This window comes from Pyrus communis, chromosome 15 (genome assembly GCF_041283825.1).
Source record: "Pyrus communis isolate YQ-2024b chromosome 15, ASM4128382v1, whole genome shotgun sequence".
NCBI classification, from domain to species: Eukaryota; Viridiplantae; Streptophyta; class Magnoliopsida; order Rosales; family Rosaceae; genus Pyrus; species Pyrus communis.
Window position 1 is genome coordinate 14,877,418 of NC_142579.1, and position 5,861 is coordinate 14,883,278.

Here is a 5,861-nt window from a genome sequence, read left to right on the forward strand (position 1 = left end):
GGAACACACCACGTGTATAGCTTATCAAATATGACTATTCTGACATTGACCAAATACGCAGATTGTTGGTCGAACTCTAACAGGCTGACGGGCCACATTCTCTACTGAGGCCCTAGGAGCCCAAAATCAATAGGGCGTCGGGCCCAATTCATTGCAAATAGTCCAAGTCGATCGTCACGCTACCTACGCAGATTACCCTGATATATAATGGGCTTGCTTATCAACCTCTTAGCATGGCAAGTGTAACATCTCACATCGCACATAGGAGTGCATCCGGGCCCGGATGTGATAATTTGGTCACAGAGCCAATCCCTAGCCGGATGTGTGCCGACGAAGACGTCGAGCACTTAAGGGGGGTGGATTGTAACATCCCACATCGCCCAGGGGAGTGGGTCCTATAAGCTTTATATGTATATTCTCATCTTTACCTAGCACGAGGCATTTTGGGAGCTCACTGGCTTTGGGTTCCATTGGAACTCCGAAGTTAAGCGAGTTCGCGCGAGAGCAATCCCATAATGAGTGACTCACTGGGAAGTTCTCGTGTGAGTTTCCAGAAACAAAACCATGAGAGCGTGGTCGGGGCCCAAAGCGGACAATATCGTGCTACGGTGGAGTCGAGCCCGGGATGTGGTGGGAGCCCGGGTCAGGATGCGACAGCAAGACTCTCTGAAGCATATTAAGAATCTCAAAGGAATATTCCTCCATCAGTATGCAGACTAGGTAACATTATGTTAAAAGGTTCAATGAATCTAGATGCTAGAATGAACTCCTATGTTCTCTATAGATAGCCAAGGCCATCCACTTTATTCCGGTAATCAAGAATTCTCACAATATTTTTATTGTTTCCTATAATCTTTCTTACTTAGGCATCATAGGCCATTTAGCTAACACTACATGTGTATATCTAATTTCGTTTGTCCCCTTTCTTTATGTGGGTAGATTTTCGTCAATTGAATGCAGGAAGAAAATTTGCTCCCACATGTTTCTTAAAATAATTTGTGAAGCTGCCTCTTGAGTTCTAAATGACATAGGGCCTAATGCTTCTGATGGATCGTGAAACGGGACAAGTTGGCCAATCTATCATTGTTGCAGCACGCAATAATATAGAAAACACTATTTCTGTAGTGGAGGTTCTGGTTCTTGGTGATGCTTTAAAGTTCGTGACGTCCAAGAGTTTTAGTCGTATTTTGTGGAAGGAGACTCGGAACTTATTAATTTAGTTATAAATGTTGTACACTGGAAAATTCGTGCCATTATTGAAGACATGAAGTCGCTTGTGGGTTTCTTTTCAACTATCTCTTAGAAGCGTGTCTTTAAGGAGGAAAACTTTTTTAGCAGACGTTACTACTAGCATTGACTTGTCCAGCCATTACACTTGAATTTGAAAACGGTGCTTGCTCTCTGAAGCAAGATTGAATTTCTTTTTACTTATATTAGTACTGGTTGTCAGTTGTAATTGTGGATTTTCATTATGAAGTTTTGGGTGTTTTGCTGAAATAATCAGTTTAATATGTCGTCAACATCTTATCGTTGTGTTATCGATATATAATTAATATACTATCAATATTTAATTTTTAACAATTTAAAAATAAGTGCTAGAATTAAATCATTTCAGCCAAAAGTTTTTATTGGTTAAAAAAAAGGAGGTATCGTAGTGGAAGGATAAACTAGCAAAAGAAACAAGGAATAGGGGGATTTAGCCAAATTGCTGAATATTTTGTTAAATTGTAATGGGTTGATCACGAAACTACTAAAACTCAAGAAACCACAAAATTCCCCACAATTATTATTATTATTATTATTATTTGTCAAAGAAATAGAGGAGAATTCTAACCTTTTTTGTTTCCTCTTTTTTTCTCTGCTCTTATTTGAACAGTCACGATTAAATCATGTTAACATCTTATATTATTTTTTTTATAAAAAAAGAGACGAGAATAGAAGAAGAAAGAATCTTACTCTAAAAAAAATTCCCCACAAATTAAAAGCTTCCTTTTCCTTCATCCCCTCTCTCTGCCAGAGTAAAGATTATTTCCTCTTATTTCTCTCTTCTTTCCTCCTCTACTCACACTTTTTTTTTATCTGTTTTTTCTATAAAAAATTAAAATATGATATTAATGCACCTTAATCGCATTAAATAAGAAAAAAGAGAATAGAAGAAAGATAAAAACTATTAAAAAGAGAGAAAATCCTATTCTGAAGTCTCAATTCTCCCACCAATGTCCGTCCATGAAGATGACGATGATGATGTAATACCCAATAAGACAGACCAACCGAATCCCATGGTGGGCGCCACCGCTCCGCTTTGTTGCTCATTGGTTCATGGCCCCCGCATTCCCCACCCCACGTTCTCCTCTCCATTGTACTCTTGTTAATTAAAAGGCATTCCATCCCACGTGTGTAGTAGTCGTGTTATCCTACATCCCTCGTATCCTAGCCCTACGTCGATCCTAATCATCCATACTCCTACTCACCCAACGACTGTGAATGGTTTACATACAGTCTTGTATACAGCTACAACCTGCAAGAGCCAATTCACATATTATTAATACAATGTCATCTAATAATAATATTATTAGCTTTTTTACACTCGCTTATGCACATGCAAAAGTTATTTTTTTAATCACGAACGCACTTAAAAAATTCTAATTTTTTTTCTAAACATTTGCATGAATGTAGATAAGAAATTCACCGAATTATATCACGAAAGAATATCAGACAAACTGCAGTCAGTCTGCAGCCAAGAACCAAGCAGGAGAGACCAAAGCCTCAAGTTTGGGTGAGAAAGTAAGAGATAGAATATTTTATATTTTATTAAAAATATACAAAATTCAGAGTAAAGCAAAGTGGCTGACATCAGCGTACCTTTGACTAGTTACCCTTTTCTTCATTTCTCTCTGTTGTCCTGTTTAAACCCACACCTCTCTTGTCTTGTCCATCCACCCTTTCTCTGTCTGTTTGAATTCTCTCCACCCAAAAATTCCGAAAGAAGCGAATACAAGACAGAGACAGTCGACAGAGACTGAGATGGTGAGGGACGACGACCAATACATCCCCGTGCCCAGCATCTTCCGGTGCCCGATATCGCTGGACGTGATGGAATCCCCTGTGAGCCTCTGCACCGGCGTCACCTACGACCGCTCCAGCATCCAGCGCTGGCTCGACGACGGCAACAACACATGCCCCGCCACCATGCAACTCCTCCACACCAAAGACTTGCTCCCCAATCGCACCTTGCAACGCCTCATCCGTATCTGGTCCGACTCCCTCCACCTCCCCCCACGCAACTCCATCTCCTCCTCGCCACCCTCTTCCCCCCTCCAACCACCACCGCCCAAGGACCTGCTCCGCCACCTGATACACCACATGGACGCCGACCCCTTCGATTCCCTTTCCAAGATTGTCAGGTTCGCCAGAGAGTCCGACGACAATCGCAAATTCCTCGCCGAAAGCAACGGCTTCATCCTAGTCCTCGTCGAATATCTCGGGGGCAGCGGCAATGACGAAGACAAAAACATCGACGTCCTCGAACAAGTCGTGATGATCATTGATTTGGTGAAGGACGAAATCCAAGACCGGGAGGAGCTGTCGAGATGGATGTTGAAAAAGACCGGCCGCGATTGCTTGGCGTCGCTGCTCCTCATTGCACAACATGGACACGTGAATTCTCGAATCGCATCGGCTGGGGTTTTGGAATCAATCTCGGTAAACGCCGAGGCCAAGATCCTGATCGCCGAGAAAGATGGGTTTTTACACCAACTGCTGAAATCCACGGCTCGGGAGAAGGATCCGACGGTCATCGAAGCGAGTCTCTCGTGCTTGATCGCCCTGTCGACGCCGAAGCGCGTGAAGGTTAGATTGGTTTATTCGGGAGCAGTGAAACAGCTGTCCAAGTTGCTGTGGGACCCCAATTCCACGACGGCGACGGTGGAGAAGGCGTTGAAGGTGCTGGAAACGGTGTCGTCGGTGAAGGAAGGGCGGGGGAAGATATGCGAGGACGGGAAGTGCGTGTCGGGGATCGTGCAGAGGCTGCTAAAGGTGTCGAGTGCGGCGACGGAGCACGCGGTGACGATACTGTGGAGCGTGTGCTATTTGTTTAAGGAGAGGGCGGCGCAAGAGGCGGTGGGGAGGGCGAATGGGTTGACCAGGATATTGCTGCTGATGCAAAGTAATTGCTCGCCGGCAGTTCGGCAAATGTGTGCCGATTTGCTCAAGATATTTCGTGTGAATTCGAAATCGGTTATTTCTTGTTATGATACTAAGACCAGTCATATCATGCCCTTCTGAGATTTGAGAGACGAAATGATATTGTAAATGACACAAATTTTGTTAGTCCAATACAAAGGAGAAATTAATTTTATTTTTAGACTTGTGTTCGTTTTATTCTTTTTATATTTTTATTTATGGATTGCTTCACCTACTTCAAAATCTGAAAAGGAACAAAGGGTTTATCTCGATCCGTTTGGTAGGAAGTGGTTTGCGCTGGAGTTCATTGGTGAGGAGTTTGTGATGGAGAATCGACCCTGGTACGTTTGTAGGCAGATCTTTCACCTGGAGTGATGGACTACTCAATTCAATTACGTGGATGTAGTCACTAAGCTTGTGGGAGAGTGATCAGAGTGGATGAGATTACATCGGGTTCGGACGGGCTGTTTATCAAGGTGTTGCTTGAGGTGGACCTTAGGTTTGCATTGAAAAGGGTTATAATAGTTAACGAGGACGAAGATAATCCTATTCTAGTGAGAGGTGAAAAATTGTTCGATATTTGTTTTACTACGGCAGGAGAAGATTGGAGGGTCATGTTTGTCCTGAGGAGGACGCTGATGATGGCTGCTCCATCATTGACAAGGTATTTGAGGATGAACCTTTGTTTTATCCTGAGGATACTCTGGTCGATGATGACATCAATTTCAGTTTGCATAAGGATGTTATGCTTTTGTTCCCGAGTGCTGTGAATATGGGGAGGATGAGGGCCTTCAAAATGAAGAGATGGGTCACGGGATTGAAGAGGAAGGTCCTGGTGGACTACTGTAATTCTTATAAGGCACTCCATCATAGGGTGTTCACGGCAATAGTTGGGATTAAGCCACTTAACTATAGAGGCATGTGAATGCACAATAAGAGCTCTTTAACCTTCAAAATCACATTCAAGGTAATCATATAGATAAGAGAATCACATTGGATGGTAAATATGAATAAACTATCAAACCAAACAATGTGATCAAGAGTATTGTATTAGAAAAAGACCATACTGCATTGTAATCCCAAACTGCATAGGTTCTCCAACCTCTTCTGATTAGCTTGGGTAGCTATGACGTACTGTTAGGTGTCACTCGTGGCTTGTGGAAATCATTAAAGGGAGAATGAAAAGTTTCAATTCACAATCACTTAGTAAGAGTTCTAATCACCTATTGCCTCGCTAAAAGGAACCTAGTGGATCACACCCCTTGTAAGGTAATGATCGAAGGAAATAACGAAGATGAGTGAAGACATTTAAATAGTTTAATTGTATATGGCAAGGATTAATTAAATGTTAATTAATCAAGAACGAAAGGTTCGTTTTGGCCTTAAGTTAGTTTTGGGTTTCGGGACTCAAAAGGGTTTTGATCCACAAGGCACATAAGGTTTAAGTTGTGTGACAACTAAAACAAAATGGGCAATTAACCCACTCAATAGGGAGTCCGGCATGCTTAGAGTGGGAGTGTTTTTGGACTTATTACAAGTTTGAAACTCCAATGAAGGTAGGTATAAAAGTATCCTTATAGCCTTTTCTTCATAAGGGTTTTTCTTAGAAGAAAGATGAGAGAACACAAGCTTTCTCTTTCTCTCTAGAGAGGCCGGTCACCATGGGAGAACATTGCTAG

General features: G+C 42.3%; 1 pseudogene across 1 annotated transcript; it reads left to right on the top strand.

The window, feature by feature from the left end:
- Positions 1–2,880: 2,880 nt before the first annotated feature.
- LOC137718287 (U-box domain-containing protein 27 pseudogene) lies at positions 2,881–4,365 on the top strand (annotated as a pseudogene). The gene has a single exon (XR_015956461.1). The product of XR_015956461.1 is annotated as a U-box domain-containing protein 27 pseudogene (transcript).
- The last annotated feature ends 1,496 nt before the right edge of the window (positions 4,366–5,861 follow it).